At 38.5% G+C, this 20898-nt stretch overlaps 1 long non-coding RNA gene across 7 annotated transcripts in view; it reads right to left on the minus strand.

The window, feature by feature from the left end:
* The window catches only part of LOC310891808, a 54074-nt gene extending 34330 nt beyond the window's left edge, over window positions 1-19744 (minus strand). For 2 of the 7 annotated variants that reach the window (XR_014577728.1, XR_014577730.1), the window contains exons 1-4: window positions 11069-19744; window positions 9625-9777; window positions 8303-8365; window positions 3189-3336 (exon numbers count right to left, since the gene is read on the minus strand). This is a non-coding gene — a long non-coding RNA (uncharacterized lncRNA). Of the gene's footprint in view, window positions 1-393; window positions 1095-3188; window positions 3337-7340; window positions 7392-8302; window positions 8366-9624; window positions 9778-11068 lie in introns of those variants that run through there. The other 5 variants (XR_014577733.1, XR_014577731.1, XR_014577732.1 and 2 more) reach the window with 5 other exon arrangements.
* Between the last annotated feature and the right edge of the window lie 1154 nt (window positions 19745-20898).

The following is a 20898-nucleotide window of genomic DNA, read 5'->3' on the forward strand; positions in this document are numbered from 1 at the left end:
GTAAAATACATTAAGATTGTCTCTGGCCAGAATGTTTTCTCTGTTTTCTGTATATTAGAGTTTATCTGTACATGCTTAGATCTTATCTAAACAGATGCTTGGGATCTCCACCGTATAAAGCTGTCTTTGGGAGACAAATTCTGTTATCATAACCAACAACTATCAGCAAGAGCATGCTTGTTATACTTCAGCGTTGCTTGTTTCACAACAGTAACACAGCTGAAAATAGTAGCCTTACCATCTCTTTTTCCTCCTCACCTATGATCTGATGCTTAAAAAAATTTACTAGGACACAGAAAAGGCATTTTGGCAGCTCAAAAGGATTTTTAAAGAGCTTTTTTTTTTTTCTTGCTATAGAGAGTCTTCACTTACTAGGCTTATTGCTATATATATAACATATATATGTATATATATATGTTTATACATATATATAAAACACACACAACTGCTATTGTTATTCAAGGATGAAAATTAAAATAATTATATATTTTCCCTTTTCAAACTATTTTGAAGGGACTATAACATTTTAACTGAGAGGTTATTATTACCAATGTTATACTAAGTTATTGCAGGTGTTATTATTAAGACTTTTACATGTATATAGTTTTCTTCATATGCTTTATTTTGGACCAAAGACTTTTTCATAGGTTCCAACCTCATAACTACAGAAAATGAAGCACCATTATTATAAACAATTATATGGCATTTAGGGTTGTTTTTGCTAATGAGAACTATTATTACATTTTTTAAAACTCAAATGGATTTCAGGACACCTACCCTTCCTACTTATAACTTAGAAACAAAACCACCACCAAACACAGTAAGTTACTATAAGGATAGTTTGCCAAATCTAGTCATACTTTGTATTCCCAACTGAGGCAGATTCCAGTGTATAATGTCATATTAAATGAATAGCTATTACTTTCATTGTATTTGATACCTCATTCTGCATAAGATAAAAATTAAACCTTAACAATTCTAATGCATTTTCAGTGAAGGTGAACTACATAGATGTGGAACTACACAACATTGGGAAACACTAGGGTGATCTCGGGATGCTTGTAGCTGAAACCCAGAACAATGTCTCCTCTGGTCTGCCTGTGGAATAATTTAGGTTTACAGTGACAATTGTGCTTCCATAAATAGAATGATTTACGATAGTCATAAATCTTTGCTCTACATCTCTTTCCAATGTTAATACAGAGGGCTTTGTACCCTCTGCTACCCCTTTGTGTCCTGATGCTTCAACCCAACCCCAGTTTCACACCAGGAAGGCAACAATCAGCCAAGCCTTTCATCTTTTGAAAACATTTTGTCCTAAAAAGTGAAGAAAAGAAAAGAAAGGAAAGGAAAGGAAAGGGAAGGGAAGGGAAGGGAAGGGAAGGGAAGGGAAGGGAAGGGAAGGGAAGGGAAGGGAAGGGAAGGGAAGGGAAGGGAAGGGAAGGGAAGGGAAGGGAAGGGAAGGGAAGGGAAGGGAAGGGAAGGGAAGGGAAGGGAAGGGAAGGGAAGGGAAGGGAAGGGAAGGGAAGGGAAGGGAAGGGAAGGGAAGGGAAGGGAAGGGAAGGGAAGGGAAGGGAAGGGAAGGGAAGGGAAGGGAAGGGAAGGGAAGGGAAGGGAAGGGAAGGGAAGGGAAGGGAAGGGAAGGGAAGGGAAGGGAAGGGAAGGGAAGGGAAGGGAAGGGAAGGGAAGGGAAGGGAAGGGAAGAGAAGAAAAAAAGAAAAGAAAAGAAAAGAAAAGAAAAGAAAAGAAAAGAAAAGAAAAGAAAAGAAAAGAAAAGAAAAGAAAAGAAAAGAAAAGAAAAGAAAAGAAAAGAAAAGAAAAGAAAAGAAAAGAAAAGAAAAGAAAAGAAAAGAAAAGAAAAGAAAAGAAAAGAAAAGAGAAAAGATTGAGAAATAGTTATGTCTTAAAACCATATAGGTACTACAAAGAGTCCAGAGCAATTTCAGAACCAAATGCTATGCAGTGAGGATGCAGCCCATCTGCTCTACAGGGAGCTAGCCTTAACACTGGGAGAAAGCTTTTATTTATCAATATGCACATAGCCCCAGTGATACAGCCATCATGAGCTTTCCCTTGATATAGTTAACATTGAAAGTTCCTGGTAAAGATTCTTTCCCACAATGTAGCTACATTTTTTTTCTGCTTTCAGCAGAATCATCTGAAAATGACTAAAGCAGTCATTATTTTTATTGTTGTAAGTGTATTTAATTCATCTCACTGTGATAGGAAGACATCTTTCTGCAATAAAAATGGTAGCTACATTGCTAAATTCAGCCTTTATGCCTGCAGTAGCTGCAGCTCAGTTATAGATGCATGCGCTTAACTATAGAACAATTTTTCCTAAATTCAGGTGTCTCAGTGTTTGAGTAAAGACACATTGAAGACTTATAAAGTGGAAAAGAAAAAGGCTTGTTCTATATGACTTAAAGTTGCTAACCAGTCAGTGAAAGGCTTAAATGAAAATAATGAGAAATCAGGAAAAGACGGAAAAAGCTACTTCTTTAGAAAGTCAGGATTTCCTTCACCATTACTTCCTCCTACTTACAGCTCTGTATTTATTTCTCAACTCTTTGAAAATATGCTGAGAGTTAAAAAAAAAAAAAAAAGAAGCAAAAAAACACCACCACCACCACCAACAAAAAAGAGGAACTTGACATCTGGAAGAAAAGAGAGGAAAAGAGAAGAGAAAAGGGGAGAGAGGGAGGCAGAAAGGGAGGAAAGAAGGGAGAGAGGGAGGGATGGGAGGGAGGGAGGGAGGGAGGGAGGGAGGGAGGGAGGGAGGAAGAAGGGAGGGAGGGAGGAGGAAGGGAGGGAGGGAAGGAGGGAGGGAGGGAGGGAGGGAGGGAAAGAGGGAGGGGGGAAGGAAGGAAGGAAGGAAGGAAGGAAGGAAGGAAGGAAGGAAGGAAGGAAGGAAGGAAGGAAGGAAGGAAGGAAGGAAGGAAGGAAGGAAGGAAGGAAGGAAGGAAGGAAGGAAGGAAGGAAGGAAGGAAGGAAGGAAGGAAGGAAGGAAAACTGTGGCTAAATAAGTAAGATTCAGTCCTTCTCGTTGAAAAAGAAAACCAAACAAACAAAAACCGACATTTTCATTTTTAGCTCACACTGTTCTACCCCTTTAAATTATGAAAGTATCTTTCCTTCTAATGACATCACAGATAGTTGGCAGTTATATAGTAGTGAACATACATCACCTGCTTTAAAACTCCAGAAATATGCTTTAACTTGCCTTGCACCCCACGTAAGATTCCAGTTAGATTTAGATTTAGGTTTCAGAGCTTATGCTTTGGATCTCTGGGAATACTTCACTCTTGCTGAAGGTTCACATCTTAACAGGTCACACTGAAAGAACATAAAAAGAAGTTAGGGCTGCAGTCTTGAAAGGCAATATCTGTTCATACTGAATATACATGCAATAAATTTTAGAAGCTCAGTTAATAAACTTTTGCATTAGCTCCGTCAAGCTGTCCAGCTCAACCTTAGAAATTACTATTAATATTACCTCCATAGTTTTTAATTGCTTTTTTAATTCTATTTAGTCTGCCTGTCCCTATTTTTTCACTGTTTCTCTGTTGCCAATTTATTCATAACAGAATCTAAAAATGCAAGGTTATCCACATGCAAAGTCCTTTCTTTCTGGATTCATCCTTCAATTCTGATTACAAGCAGAAGTATGATTTTTGGTCCTGTTACACTGTAATGTAAATCCAATGAATCTCAATGAGGATGTAGAGGTCTTGTTCTTCTCACAAATGTCCTTCATTGAATCACAGAATTGTAGAATGGCTTCAGATTGGAAGGGACCTTAGAGATCATCTAGTTTCAACCCCCCTGCCATGGGCAGAGATGGACACACTAGACCAGGTTGCCCAGGGCCTCATCTAACTTGGCCTCAAACACATGAGGCCTCCACAACTTCTCTGGGCAACCTGTGCCAGTGCCTCACAACCCTTTGAGTGGAGAATTTTCCCCTAACATCTAATCTAAATCTCCCCTCTTTGAGTTTAAAACTGTTTCCCCTTGTCCTATCATTATCTGCCTGCGTAAACATCCATGACACAAAGTCCTGCTGGGCCAATAATATACTTTCTGGTATCTTTCACAATCTTTGTTAATAGAAAAGACATTTAAAGATAAAAATCCATTTCACATAACTGGGCATAGAAGGGAGGATGTGTTTTATAAAATCAGTTAAAAGGTTTTCAGAATTATTTACTTGATGTGACTGAGAAATGTGATGAAGTGTATATGCATGGAGACACTTCTCCAGCCTTCTGGTGGTTTTACTCAGGTGAGCAGCCGAGCTCCACCACAGCCGCTCTCTATGACAACCACTCTCTCACTCCCCCTCCTCAAAGGGAAAGGGAGAGAAAATGCAATGAAAAGGGCTCAAGAGTTGTGATAAGGATAGGGAGATCACTCAACAATTATCACGGGCAAAAGAGACTCAGAGTAGGGAGATTAGGGAAATTTATTGCCTATTACTAGCAAGCCAGAGAAGTGAGAAACAAAGGAAAGGAACTAAAAACACTACCCCATCCACCCTCTTCTACCTCCTACCCCCCCCCCCCCACCCCCCCACTAGCACAGAGGAACAGGGGAAGCGGAGTGGTGGTCACTCTATAGCACTTCATCTCTGCCACTCCTTCACGGTCACTCTCTGCCCCTGTTCCACGTGCGGTCCCTCCCACAGGATGCCGTCCTTCCCAAACTGATCCTGCTGGGGCTGCCCACAGGCAGCAGCTCTTCAAGAACTGCTCCAACATGGTCCATACCACGGGGTCCATCCATCCCCCAGGAGCAAACTGCTCCAGCACGGGTCCCCCATGGGTGGGCGGCAGCTCCCCCCAGACCCCTGCTCCTGCGTGGGCTCCTCTCCATGGGCTGCAGCTCCGGCCCGGGGCCTGCTCCTGCGGGGGCTCTCCATGGGCCGCAGCCTCCTCCAGGCCACATCCACCTGCTCCACCGGGGGCTCCTCCACGGGCTGCAGCGTGGAGATCTGCTCCGTGTGGGACCCATGGGCTGCAGGGGGACAGCCTGCTCCACCAGGGGCCTCTCCCCAGGCCACAGGGGAACTTCTCAGTGCCTGGAGCACCTCCTGCCCTCCTTCTTCACGGACCCTGGTTTCTGCAGGGCTGTTTCTCCCTTCTCACTTTCCCAGCTGCTGTCACACGGCAGCTTTTTCTCCTTTCTTAAATCTGCTCTCACAGAGGTGCAAACATTACTTACTGGCTCAGCTCTAGGCAGCAGCGTGTCCCTTTGGAGCCTGGTGAAACTGGCTCATATCAAACATGGGGCAGCTTCTGGATTCTTCTCAAGGAAGCCACTCCTGCAGTCCCCCCCTACCAAAACCTTGCCACGTAAACCCACTACACTCATGACAATTGAATTTTGATTGACTGGGCTTGCTGTAGCAGTGTGTATGTCAGCTAGGAATAAAATGATTGCTAACACTATAAAAGAATCTGCTAATAAGACAGATTTAATGTCCAATAATCTGTATGATATTGGTGCAAATTTAGAATGCTTTAAAATATAAAATGGTCTTAAAGGTTTTTTTGGTATGTCTGTATGGACATTCTCTGTTTATCCGTGCAGCTTAGCATCAGTAAAGGGGTACAATCAGCAATTGAATATTTTTACTGTTTTCTGTGAATGTTCAATAACATAATACTATTAACATTTTGTGACACTGCATTCATATGTTGTTTTATTCTGCAAAATACCTTTAGGAATTTTTATGTATTGAAGAATATATTTGAAAGGTTTATGATATGTGGAAATCAAATAATTTCATGGATTTAAAGCAGTTCTTTTTGGCTATGGCACACAGAGGCATTTGAAACAACTTTCTTGATTAAAGCTCATGTAAAAGGTGGGTTCACAAACACAGTCTGCTGTTGGTAGCTGTTTCAAAGTTTACCTTGGCTTACTACATTTTTAAACCTTCTCTGTGTCTTGCTACTGCCTCAGTACTCCCATTTTTAACTGCAGGGAAACAAATTTCTGTCTCTCCATACTTCCACATAAGCTACCATCATATCTTTATAAATATCCTAAGAACAAAATCTCTCTCTCTCTCTCTCTCTCTCTCTCTCTCTCTCTCTTTATATATATAAATATATATATATATATATATTTTCCCCATGTTAAAGTAGCACTGGATTCCAACACATAGAGAAAATCATTTCCACCTCAGGAGTAAGATAGATTTGTGAGGTAAGATTCAGCTGAGATTGGTTCTCGGAGAACCAATCACCAGGATCCTGAAATCCAGATTCATTTTACTTGACAAAGCTAACAGTACTGAAATCAGCCATTAATTCACAAGCAGACAATAAAGGATTAAAAAATGAAAGAGTAGAGAAAAATGCTTTGTTTTGTTTTGTTTTTGTAATGATGCAAGTGCTAAAGGGTTTCACTAATTATGTCCAGTCTTGAGATCTACAATTCTTGCCAAACTTCCCAGTCCTCATCCCTGTTGTCTGTCCTCATAGACATAGTGCAGACAATCATGTTATCTATTATCTATCATGTTACTATTGCACAGGACCAGCTTCATAAGCAAGATGATGACTCAGGCTCTTCAGGAGTTTTATTCCTACAATTTTCTCAAAGCTTTCAGAATTACGGGTACACAAGACACATACAGCTGGGCTCCAGAAGACATAAATATTGTTGTTAAAGCTCAAAATTTAAAAATACAGCCTCAAAATTTAAAAATACAGCCTCAGCAGCTCATAAAAGCTTATCTCTCTAGCAGTTCCAAAGCTTTTCCCTCTATTATATGAAAACACATTGTTCAGCAGATGCATACTTTAATCCAATTTTAATGAGATCTGACTATCTTTCCAGAGCTATGTTCAGGAATTCTTAATTTTCTATTGATTTTAGACGTTCCCAGCTACTCACATGGGCTACAACCTAGGTCATAGATTTACATTCTGCAACTCTCCAGTTCACCACCCTAACATATTTTCTGGTTCTTTTTAACTGTTTAACTCTCTCAGTCTGCTTTGAAGTTATGATTTCTGAATTGCTGTTGACTTTTAATGTCAAATGTGCTGTAGTTTAGTGTTTCTCATATCTGTCACCTGTGCTACAGCAGAAAGTAGCATCAAAAACCTTCACCATTCCTTGTGCAGCTCTCCTATTGAAGCAGGCAGAAACAGTTTCTGTTACTCATAAATTCTTGATGCTCAAACTCCATCTGCTAGAAAACAGCATCAAGACCCTTTCTATTTCTTTGCAACTCTAATCTTTTGGGGAGAACTTGTTGAATGTGCAGGTATGTTTCTGCTGGCCACAGGTACAACAAATCCAAAGGTAAGAAAGACATCATGCACCTCTGACATCAACAGTGTCCTCACTGCTTTTTATCTTCTCTTTAAGGTAAACTGTAAGAGAGTAAGGGTAAAAGGGTAAGGGAAAAAGGGTCAAGAAAGTAAGGAATCAAACCTCTTTTCTCAAAAATAACAAGGCCTGAGAGAATTGACTTAAACCTTGAATGAGATTGAAATGTACTGTTGTAGAACAGTGGCACTTCCTTGCAATTGATAGACTCTGTGAAGAACAGCTATGAAAACACTGGAAAGACAGTGCAGAAATATATCTGTTAAAAAAAAAAAAAATCAGTATAAATCTGGACTACCTTTATAGGTAGTCAAGTCATGTTTGGAATTACAGATGTACTGTGATGACTGACTTTTGAACAGAAATATGATTCTCATTACTTTGGAGAAGAAATTAAAAAAAAAAAGAGTCAAATTACTTTTTTCCTGTCATGTGTCTATTGGGTATCCTAATTTGCAAATGTTGTACTTTGCATGTGCTTTGTTTTGGTTTTAACAAAAGTAGGGGGAAAAAGGTATGTTCCACTTTAGCATAGGCAGGTTTTTATAAAGACGTACAAGTATATGGTTTGTATTCTGAAAATGGTTTGCCTTAAATAATTCAAGGAAATATTTAGGAGCCTATTTTCATCTCCAAGCTTGTTTCTTAATTCCCATTTCTACTGATCAGAGCAATATGCATACATGAAAATAAGAATAAAACTTTTCATGTTAATCCTCATTGTTGACACTTTTATGGTTAAAATAAATTGTAATCCTGTCATTCTAGACTGTAATACTCAGTGAGAAGATCAGTTAGAAACCTATCTGCCATCACTGAAGAATTAATGTTGTATCTTTCATTTGTGTTCACAAATACAAGATACATCTTAAATATGAGACCAAAATAAAATTCACTTAATTTCACTTTAATCACAAAGGTACATATACTTTCCTGAAGCAAACACTTGTCATACCTTCAGATGCTCCATCCTTTCCGCTAGAGAACACGTATGTCACCTTCATGCTGTCTCTGCCCCCTGAGGGAATAATAATTTTTAATAAGACTGTTACAAAAAGACAGTTTAATTTGTATGTGAAAGGTTCTGTTACAAGAGCAATTATTGAGAGCAACTGTGATTACAGATATCAAAGCTAACAACCCTGAAAACAATTAATGTTATTTTGTCTGGACAAATTTGTCAGAAGATTACTAAATTGCAAAGGTAAACATTGTATGTTGGCTGTTTGCTGATGAGAGGGAGAAAAATCAGAGACGAATACAGTAGTGGACACTATAGAAACAATTGCAATTAGGAAGAAATCAAACGAGTATTTTGAGAAAATAAAATGTACTTGCATTTTTAATTGTTTCTTGCCACATCAAAATTCTCTTTTCATTCCAGAAAATATTTTTATGTTGGATATCATACTTGTGAGATCAAAAGGTAACTATATAGAGGAATTTTCTGTGTTCAGAGCTGGATGTTCTCAATTCATTTCATTATGCCCTCTGTGAAAGAGAGGGCATAACAAAATGTTCCTGGTGAAATTTTGCTTTTAACAGAAATGGATGAACATAATTTTTTTATATTAGACTATTGGCACTTAACATTAGAGGGTTAAATGCAGTCTGGAATGGAACAGTTGGAAAGAAAGAACGTAAACTGTGCTTGTCTGTCAAACACATCTACCAATGCAAGTCAATGGAGACTGAGAGTCTGTTGAGTCTGGGAATGGGGGGGGGGGGGGGGGGAGGAGGGGGGAAGGTATTTTGATTTAAATCTGTGGATTTAAAAAATATGTCATTACTCACATCTCTGTAAAATGTATAATCAGGACTACTAAGATAGCATTCACTCAGCAAGTCCTTTATTAGGTATGCTCAGACCTACTGGATAACATTTAGATGGGCAAGATTTTAACTGAGACACTTTCAAAGGCGTTGACCTTTTTCCACTGAGGAAACATAGGCTTACATGAGAATATACAGTCTACTAAATGCTTATACTTTAAGCTTATGAGAAGACTTAGGTTTGTATCCCACAAAATACCCTTAATAGCTCCAGAGCATTTTCTAAAAGAAGTGAAACACTGTCTAAATCAAAGTTCTCTGTCACCAGGGTACTTCTGCAAATCATGATAGATGCTTTTTTTTTTTTTTTTTTTTTTTTTAATGAATTCAGTAGCTGAAATATACAGGTAGCTACCACCAAGATAGATATTCTAAGAAATACAGCAAAACATAACCCTTTTATCTTGAAATCGCCTTAATTCTGTAGAATGGATGTTCAAATACCTCTGAAAGAAGTCAGTTGCTCTTTGTCAATTAGATGTGCACTTCTTGTAATTCCAAAACAACACAGGATGTTTGGTGACATAAGCTCACGCTACTCCCTTGACAATATTTTTTCCAGACATCTACTCCTCCTACTCATTTTGAAAACTATTCCTGAAAGACAGCAAGAGACACTGTTATTCTGCCAGTTCTCATTCTTTTGATAATCCCTGTGAGAAAAATGATTTCTACCATAGAAAAAAGAAAAAGACTATTCATTTCTGTTTCACCTTAACTAGTGAGAGTGATTATTTCACACTTTTTTTCCTCTGATATAAACAAAACAAAACATTTTCACAGAAATGTTAATATATTCCTTGTGATAGAAAATTTTACTGCTTCTCATAAAGTACCTTGTTTACCAAATGCTAATCAAATCACAGTTTTCTTAGATGATATGGATTTCTCAGGGAGATATGGAAGTTTACCCATGATGACTTAGCCAACTGTAGAAAATTATTTGCAGAAAATCATCTTTTCAAAAAAGTCTTGCTTTGCATATAGTGTGAAATGCTTCCGTATATACAGAATCTTAGTATCTCAGAGGCTATAAAGATGAAGGTATTTTTTATTTATGATTAAGTTTTCTATATATTCTTATCATGTAATGACTGATTGACATAATGCTTGCCATTGCTGCATGTTTGCCTGCTCATAAAATGTATATATTATATAATTATATATTATATAAATGTATATATTTTTTTTCCCCAAATTTGGAAATGTATTATGGACTTTTAATTGGTATTTCTCAAGTTCTTAAAGAATGTCTGTGAAGTCTTTAATTCTCTCATCAATACATACACTTATACAATAGTAAACCTATTTAATGACAGCAGTGTCCTAACATGTTTTTAGCCCTCAAATAAGATTTTCACATCCACATTCATATATTTTTAGTGAGAAATATATATATATATCTGACAGCCTTAAATGTCATGATGTTATTTCTTCTTGTGTATTTGATTTTCTTCATGGTTGTCTGCTAGCACATTGGCTTGTTCTGCTTAAAATTATCATAGAATCATAGAACATCCTGAATTGGAAGGGACCAATAAGAATCATCAAGTCCAACTCCTGACTCCACACAGATCTACCCAAAAATTCAGACCATATGACTGAGAGCATAGTTTGAACACTTCTTAAACTCTGACAGGCTTGGTGCTGTGACTACGTCCCTAGGGAGCCTGTTCCAAAGCCCAACCACTCAGTGAAGAACCTTTTCCTGATATCCAACTTGAACCTCCCCTGTCACAGCTTGACACCATTCCCTTAGGTCCTTTCTCTGGTCACCAGAGAGAAGAGATCGACACCTGCCCCTCCACTCCCCCTCTTGAGGAAGCTGTAGACCACAATGAGGTCTCCCCTCAGCCTCCTCTTTTCCAGGCTGAACAGGCCAAGTGACCTCAGCTGCTCCTTGTGTGTCTTCCCCTCTAGGCACTTCACCATCTTTGTTGCCGTTCTCTGGACACTCTCCAGTAGTTCTGTGTCCTTCTTGTACTGTGGTGCCCAGAACTGCACACAGTACTCGAGGTGAGGCTGCACCAGCGCAGAGTAGAGCGGGACAATCACTTCCCTCGACCGACTAGCAATGCCATGTTTGATGCACCTCTCCTGGTTTCAGTTAGGACAGAGTTAATTTTCCTCCAAGTAGCTGGTAAGGTGCTGTGTTTTGGATTAGGATGAGAAGAGCGCTGATAACATGCTGATGTTTTAATTGTTGCAGAGCAGTGCTTACACCAAGCCAAGGACTTTTCAGCTTCTCGTTCTGTCCTGCCAGCGAGCAGGCTGGGGGTGCAGCAGGAGCTGGGAGGGGACAGACCCAGGACAGCTGACCCAAACTGGCCAAAGGGGTATTCCATACCATCTGACGTCATGCTAAACAGTATATAGGGGTGGCTGGCCGGGGTGGGGGGGGCCAGCTGCTCGAGGGTAGGCTGGGCATCGGTCAGAAGGTGGTGAGCAATTGCATTGTGCATCAGTTGTTTCGTACACTTTATTAGTAGTAGTACTATTATCATTATTATTACTATTATTGTTGTTGTTATTATTATTTTCCTGTCTTAATAAACTGTCTTTATCTCAACTCACAGGCTTCACTTTCCCATTTCTCTCCCCCATCCCAGAGAGGGAGGGGGGAGGGTGAGCGAACGGCTGTGTGGTGTTTAGCTGCCAGCCGGGTTAAACCACAACAGCACCCCAGGATACGGTGGCTCTCCTGGCTGCCAGGGCACACTGCTGTCTCATATTCAGCTTGCTATCAACCAAAACCCCCAGATCCCTCTCTGCGGGGCTGCTCTCCAGCATCTCGTCGCCCAGTCTGTACGTATAGCCAGGGTTACCCCTTCCCAGGTGCAGGACCCAGCACTTGCTCTTGTTAAACTTTATGCAGTTGGAGATTGATTGCCCAGCTCTCCATTCTGCCCAGATCCCTCTGCAAGGCCTTTACACCCTGAACAGAGTCAACAGCTCCTCCCAGTTTAGTATCATCAGCAAATTTACTCAAAACACCTTCTAGTCCTACATCCAAATCATTTATGAAAACATTGAGAAGAACTGGCCTTAAAATGGAGCCCTGGCGGACCCCACGGGTGACTGGCTGCCAGCCTGATGTAACCCCATTTACCATAACCCTTTGAGCCCTGCCCGTCAGCCAATTTTTCACCCATTGTATGATGTTTTTATCTAGGTGTATGCTGGACATTTTGTCTGGTATGATCCTGTGAGAAACTGTATTGAAAGCTTTACTGAAATCCAAAAAGATTACATCAGCTGGCTTCCCTTGATCATCTAGATGGGTGATCTTATCATAAAAGGAAATCAAATTTGTTAAGCAGGACCTACCTCTCATGAACCCATGTTGGCTGGGACTGCATTGTCCCCCAGCTGCATTTCAATAACTCGCAGGATAATCTTCTCCATAATTTTACCAGGCACTGACATGAGAATGACAGGCCTATAGTTACCAGGGTCTTTTTTCTTGTCCTTCTTGAAAATTGGCATTTGCCAGCTTCTAGCCAATTGGGACCTCTCCAGATTCCCTGTTGAAAAATAATTGGGTCCTGAATCCCATGTTCAATGTTGAAGACAGAGGCAAAGAAGGCATTAAACTTCTCTGCTTTGCCTATATCCTTGTTTGTGAGGTGACCATCCCCTTCAAGTAGTGGACATTTTTTTATTATTATTATTTTTTTTTCCTCTGGTCCTCCTTCTTCTGTTCACTTATTTTAAAAAAGCCCTTTTTATTGTCTCCCACTGACCTGGCCAGCTTCAACTCTAATTGGGCATTGGTCTCACAATTTTTCTCCCTACAAAGGTGAATAGCGTCCCTGTAGTCCTTCCACGTTGCCTTAACATACTTCCAGCAGCCATGCACTTTCATTTTATGCCTAAACTCCAGAAGAAGATCCCTGGTCAGCCAAGCTGACTTTCTGCCCCACCTGCTTGACATCCGATATTTTGGAATTGCCTGATCCTGTGCTTTTAGGTGGCAGTGCTTAAAGATTGACCAGCACTGACGGACACCAACACCTTCAAAAGCAGTTTTCCAGGGGACCTCACTAACTAGTTCCCTGAGCAGCCTGAGGTCTGCTCTCCCCATATCCAGGGCTGAAGTTTTGGTGACAGTTTTTCTTCTGTCACCAAAAATTTTAAACTCAACCACTTCATGGTCACTATGAGCAAGACAGCCACCAATTGCCATGTCCCCCACAAGACCCTCTCTGTTCTCAAGCTCCCTTAGTACCTGCGCCAAGGTATGTATCATCAAGATGCTTTAAGAAACTCCTGTGTGATATTCCCAGTTAATATCTGGCAAATTGAAGTCCCCCATAAGGACAAGGGCAGTTGATCTTGAGGTATCTCTTAGTTCCTCAAAGAATAATTCATCGGTGTCATCATCCTGGCCGGGTGGTCTGTAATAGACTCCCACGATGACATCCCCTTTTTTTGTCCCCTAATCCTTGGCACAAAATTATTGAAACTCTCATTTGCTTTCAAGTTTATAATTCAGTTCTTTTTGTTCAATCAATATTAATTGCTTCTATTAGTAATATATTTGGGCTAAAAAATTGTCACTGTCTGTGCTGTGTAAATTCCTTATGTTCTTACAAATGCTTTTAAATTCTATTGAAATTTTTATGCCTTTTCCAAAACACTGGATATTGTCTCATCTTGTTTTGTATAACAAACTGCATTCCCTTTGTTTTGTCCTTCTATTTTTCTGTGTGACTCCAGCTCTGATTCAGAAGACACCTTTCTGCTCCTCTTTTCCTTTAATAATTCCGAATCATCGTTGTTGCTACGATACTGGAGTATCACAGACGCTACATATGTTTCAGTCCAGACTTCATGACTCCTTTGCTTGGCAAATTCAGTTTTAAGGGGCTAATTCTGTGTCTTCCATATGACTTTCAGTGTTTTGTTCCATTATAATCTGATATGTCGTTTAAGCTTCCAGATTCAATAAGATAGATTCTTATCTGTCTTATTCTTACTCTTATGAATGTGACAAACAATGTTTCATTTCTGTATCCGTGTTTAGAAAATACAAATCAGAAACATTTAAGTTCTGTAGCACTCAGACTTTTGCAATGTATCTTGTGCCTGAGTTAACAAAATTTTAAAGGAAAAAACAAGAACAACCTACAAATAAATATAAATCCATAATAAGCTACTGCAAAAATAACATCAACTGGTTTCTTTCTTCCTGGTGCCACTACTTGAAAATGCAGAATAAAAAACTGTCTGAACTTCAGCCAACTGTCCCTTCCACATTTAAAAGTTTCAGCTAAGTTGAATTACTGCCTCCTCCTGCTAAAATTATTGTAACAGAATAATCTTTGAACAGTAATCCCTCATTGTCAAAACAAAATAAAATAAAAAACAAACAAACAAACAAACAAAAACAAAGAAGGAGTACCTTGTTGTTTGGGATTTAACTGATTCATTTATGGAGGTTTAACTCAACTCATGTAAGTAGCATTTCCATGCGGCTCCTTGTAAAACTGTTTCACACTTACAGTTCCTCAGTTTCCAAAGAATAACTTCATGTATTGTCTGAATTTATACTCTTCTTTTCAGGTTAGCATAATTAAGATGTGGTAATAAAATTAATCCAGCAATGTCTAAAATATTTTTTAGTTTAAGCCCATGGAATGCTATGATGACCTCCTCATATTACTAGACAACCAAGAGAGCAGTTCAAACTGCAGCAGCACTGCTGAAGCAGCCTCAGTTTTTTCTTTTGATACTTTTTAAGAAGCAAAATATTTTAGGAGAAAGCAATGAAAATGAAATAATGTGGTATTGGTTGTTATTCCTTATAGGTCCAAAGGATATTAACGATCACAGCTACTCCCCAATTCCAAGAATTTTGACACAGTTCCATAGATTTCAGTCCTAGCACCATTTGTCTTTGGACATCTGCATTCCATCTTTAGGGAGTATTGTGAATTAGCATAGGTAAGAATTCCCCCACTGTTCTCCTTTTTCTTTACATCCAGAAGATGCATATGTTTAAAGAGAAATTAAAATGTCAAATCTGAATAAAAAATAGAATGAAAAGCTTCTGGTCAGAAGAAGCATTTACAGGAAACAGATGGTAATTTTAGGTTTGCACTAGTCAGGATAACATGAAAACAGAAATATCATGTGGCTTCTTACTGATCCTGAATATACCCATCATCACCCTTCAGAAGCATTTTCTTACTTCTCTAGCAAGCAAATCACAGTGGTTCCTCAAGAGGAATATTTACATTTTTTTAAAGTTGTATATATATTCCTTCTGTAAGGTTTCCAAATTTGACTTGAATGTTAACAATTCTTTCAACACAAAATGTTGATATATTTTTTTCTCCTTTTTAAAAAATCAGTATCTGTTGAAGACTATTTATTATCCAGTTTCAGACCCCAGACATAGATTTGAAAAGGACTGTCGGAGGCTGAAATTTGAAGCCCAGATTTGAAAGAACAAAGCCCTTTGGATTAGATCTGTACATTCTTTTGTTTTCCATAAATTCTGTTGGGTATCAATTAGGTTAGGCAAATAGTAAATATAACCATTTACCTACTACATTAATGAACAGTCTGCTGAGGAACTTTGTGTTAATGAACATCTGACTAATTTTCATAGAATCTTAGAATGATAGAATATCCCCAGTTGGAAGAGACCACAAGGATCATCGTCTCCAACTCCTGGCTCTGCACAGGACCACCCAAAAATCAGACCATGTGTCTGAGAGCATTGTCCAAACACTTCTTGAACTCTGGCAGGCTCAGTGCCATGACCACTTCTCTGGGAGCCTATTCCAGTGCCCAACAACCCTCTCAATGAAGAACCTTTTCCTAACATCCAGACTGAACCTCCCTTGACGCAAAATTGTGATGCATCAATAGGACCCTTGGGTCCTACTGCTGTTCACCAGAGAAGAGAGATCAGTGCCTCCCACCCCCCTCTCCTTTGTGAGGAATCTGTAATCCACAATGAAGTCGTCCCTCATTCTTTTATTCTGTAGTGAATTATATGATTCAATGATCAGGAAAAGCTAAGTACAGGAAGTACCTTAGCATATGCCTTAGCTATTAGAAGTATAAAAGCACGTCAGTGTAAATTGTTTAGTTGCTGTTTTGTTTCTGCTGCAGTTAGTCCACTCATATGTCAGTAACAAAAATCAGGTCAATCTTGGATGTTACAAAATTTCAAATATGTCCAGGTTTTACAATGCTAAGCAAGTGACCTACTTGCAGGTATAATTAACATAGAAAAAGAAAAATGCAACAAAGAAGGAGGAAAAAAATCCAAGATTGAATGAACACTAGTCAACACATTTTATGTTTAAAAAAGTTTCAAATTAACATAATCTCTTAGGTGAGTGATTATTTCACAGTTCTTTCTGCTGGCCTTCACTTGCAATTAAGCTGATGAGTAATGCACTGTACATCAGAAAATCAGTATTTGCAATTAGAACGCTCCCTGATATATTTCTGAAAATCATGGAGTGTGCTATACTGAAATATCATGAAATACCATCAAATATGGTATTGTTGAGACCTCTTCAGGAGTCATAAATGCTGAGAAGGCCTTCAAAACTTTGTATATTGATATGTTGCAGCAAAGAATTCTATCTGTAGACTTGTTTTTCCAGCTTCCACTACTGACAGCTCTGCTAGAGCTGACAAGATACTGCTGTGAGGAAGCTTGTAGTGGACCTGAAACACAGCTGCTGTTGAAAAACATAAGTAAATACTGAGAAGATGTATGAGATGAAAACAGTCAACAAAGAAAAAAATAAAGATAAAAGCAGGACACAAACTGAACTAAAGAAAGCAAGAGTAAAAATGACATTTAAAATAACTTAAAATCTCTTTTAACATACCACTGAGTAAAGAGAAAATGAACTGCCTAGTCATCTGTAAACTGCTGTAAACTGAATCCTAAGTTTTGGAAATCTTAGGATTTCCAAATAAACAAACACACAAAACAAAACACACACATACACACACACACACACGCACACACACGCATGCACACACAAAACTAGAACAATAAAGAAAAATTGTAAGAAACACTGTTTCAATAAATGCAATAAATGGGGTCTTGGAGGGTAAGGATATGAGAGAGAACATACAGTGAATAAAAAAAAGTCAAGCTTGAGGCCAGATGAGATTTTTATTCCATAAAAAATCTATAGAGCAGATTTCATCCTGAAGAAAGTCTTCAACGAACACAATCCTTTACAGGTAAAGACCAGATCTATTTCCCACTGACCATGTAATAAGAAACATTGATCTGCTGTGTCATTATATCATTATTTCATCCCACTAAGCTTTATCACACCTCTGAGCCTTGATAACTCATGCCAATAAAGTCTGTGATTCTCATCATTCACAGCTTCTCTATCAGATATCCTGCTTTTATGGCACAAACCTCAATAATTTAAAACTTCAAGAGGAATCATGAGATGCAAAGAGCAGTTCCCCTGCATTAAATAGACACCCTCTGGAATTCTTTCATATTTTTAATATTAACTGGAGAGAATGGAAGAGTTGTTTTTAAAAGACATGGAAATACTGAAGAAAAAAAAAAGAAAGAAAAAAAAAGCACTAATATATTCCAACATAAATTAAAAGGTTTGATAATCCCAATCAGCCAATCTGATACCAAATTCAGTCTCTGAGATACTACACTCTCAGAAGGGATTTACAGCCTGAAAGCTTTCTTCTTTTACATCTTTCTCCAGCTTTGGACCTCAAATTAGGCTTACCTTTTTCATGATATACTACAGTCATGTGACTTATAATCAGCAAATGATCTCAGACTGAGGAAGTTCAGGCTGTTTTCTCTGATACGCAATCAAGTCATAAATCTTGTAAAGCAAAACGAGTATTAATTTGAAATATTTGAACTAAACATCTTGCAAGGCCTCATCAGAACTTGTAGTTCAACAGTAACTCAGGACAAACCAAATTGTTTTCATTTTTCCAGCAAACCAAAAGGTATATATGTTTTTCTAACATGGATTGTGTGGAATCTGCACTTCAGTCTAATAACTGATTCAATAGAAACCACCCTAGATTCCACTCTAGAATATCCAAAGTGCCAATCATCACTGTGTGATTGATACCAGCCTGTTTTATGTGTTTTGTGTATTATCCCATCACACACACATCACTGCATACGTGGGAAGAATATCCCATTTTTAGAGTCCCAAGCAGAGAAGCCAATGGGTAGTCTCTGAGATCTACATTTGGTCACAGCTGTATTGCAGAATGTTTTGTCTTATTAAAATAAATAAACAAATAATTAAATGCAGTCTCCTTAGTAGTAAGTAGTATGCATGAACATGAATGTGAACATGAACATGAACATAACTAATTTGTGCAAATGTTTTCATAATCCTTTAATGGTATAGTAAAGCATAATGCAGCAAAATATAGATATTTTCATTATCTTGTATACTACAAGGCCAGAGGACATTTGCTAGTATCAGTTCAGAATTAAATTTTTGTACTGGGAATAAAATTCCATCTGTCATCAGATATGTATATATAAGGGTGCCAGAAAAAATGACACATCATTTAAATCTTAAGAAGAGGTATGGAGAATTGCTGTATTGCTTTTGACTTACTTTCTGACATTTGATGAATTACATTCCTCAATAATGTATTTGTAACTTAATTGCATGTATTTAATTAAAAAATAAATAAATCCTGAAGAGAGTAAAGAAAGGGAAAGACGATCATAATGACAATGGCAATGTGAATAACAACAGCATTAAAAACAGATGTTTCTCAGGTTATTTACAAAAAGCACTTTTTTTCTTTCTGAAATATGTTAGATGTTTTAAAAAAACATAGTCATTAAAATAAAGAGATTCTGAAGCTGAATAGGATCACCATGATTAATATCTGTCTCTTTACATAATGCAGTCCAAGGAACTTCCTTGATTAAAGAATTTTGCAAAGAATTCCAGAACCTGAATACATAAATCTCATCATATTTCCTTCAGTGTCACTCTCCCCCAGGAGGGACACACTGATGTTCTAAGTCTGGCTTAGATGCTTAGGGCCTAACTATATCAGGGTATCAAAAGGACAGACTTTAGGCATTACATTGAAATCTATAATACTGAAAATAGCAGTTATTAGTTGCAAATCCTGGAAATTCTTGAATTCCATGAGAAGTTTACTTTTTTTTTTTTTTTTTTTTTCTTTCCATATGCACCATATCTAGCTACAACATTGCATTTTCACAGAACTGCCAGAATTAGTGGGCCAGCACTGTACTGGAAATATGAAGGAAGGAAGTCCGCACATGTTGTGGTTTAACCCGGCTGGCAGCTAAACACCACACAGCCGTTCGCTCACCCTCCCCCCTCCCTCTCTGGGATGGGGGAGAGAAACGAGAAAGTGAAGCCTGTGAGTTGAGATAAAGACAGTTTATTAAGACAGGAATATAATAATAACAATAATAATAATAATAGTGATAATGATAATAGTATTAATCATAATAATGTGTAAGAAAACAAGTGATGCACAATGCAATTGCTCACCACCCGCTGACCGATGCCCAGCCTATCCCCGAGCAGCCGGCCCCCACACCCCGGCCAGCCACCCCTATCTATTGTTTAGCATGACATCAGATGGTATGGAATACCCCTTTGGCCAGTTTGGGTCAGCTGTCCTGGGTCTGTCCCCTCCCAGCTCCTGCTGCACCCCGAGCCTGCTCGCTGGCAGGACAGAGCGAGAAGCCGAAAAGTCCTTGGCCTGGTGTAAACACTGCTCTGCAACAATTAAAACATCAGCATGTTATCAGCGCTCTTCTCATCCTAATCCAAAACATAGCACCCTACCAGCTACTATGAGGGAAAATTAACTCTGTCCTAACTGGAACCAGGACAGCACAGTAAAGATCTTATCATTTCATGTGCCTGGGAGCACATGCGGAACAGCTAGAATAGGCTAGTGAGAACACAGATCTCCTCGTTCACTAGCTCAGGAAATCAAAGTCTGGATTAGTTTCTAAATTTGATCAGAATGCAGAAATGAAGCATTAAATCTCCTTTCACCCTAATCACTAGCTGTAGGCTAATCACAATGTACCTGTCTGCTTCTGTAGAAGAGGGAAGCCTCCAGTGAGTCTCAAGTGACAAGGCATTCTAAAAGCATGCTAACACACACTGACAGAATCAGGCTCCATATGTAATGTAGCATTAGTTGACTTTTTCTTTTAAAAAATGCAGTGGCTGTCAACCTTGATTTTAAATAATAACTTGGGGCTTGAAGCAATGACCAAGGTTATAGACAATAAATGATCAATTTCCTCTTCAGTCTGGTGATTTAAACCATTTTCCATCTCTTAAAAATCTTCCACTCACTTTCATAAACAGCTTAAGGTGTGTGTGGTGCTCCTGGGACTAAAAGAATGATAGAAGTAGTTTGCACTCCTCCTTTACAATTACAGTTATCCTGTAGCTAAGAAAAGAACTGATGGCCTATTTTGAAGATTGTATTTTATTTTATTTTATTTTATTTTATTTTATTTTATTTATTTTATTTTATTTTGTTTTATTTTATTTTATTTTATTTTATTTATTTATTTTCATGGTCATTCTTTTCTGGAAATGAAAGATATGCATTCTGGTTTTCAGTCTAGAATTTATCTTAGATAATATTCAGCTGATGATACGTAAGAACCTGTATCTGAGCCAGCCACATGTATAGGTACCTTCATGG

The sequence above is a fragment of the Anser anser genome (assembly GCF_964211835.1).
Source record: "Anser anser genome assembly, chromosome: 1".
Classification (NCBI taxonomy): Eukaryota; Metazoa; Chordata; class Aves; order Anseriformes; family Anatidae; genus Anser; species Anser anser.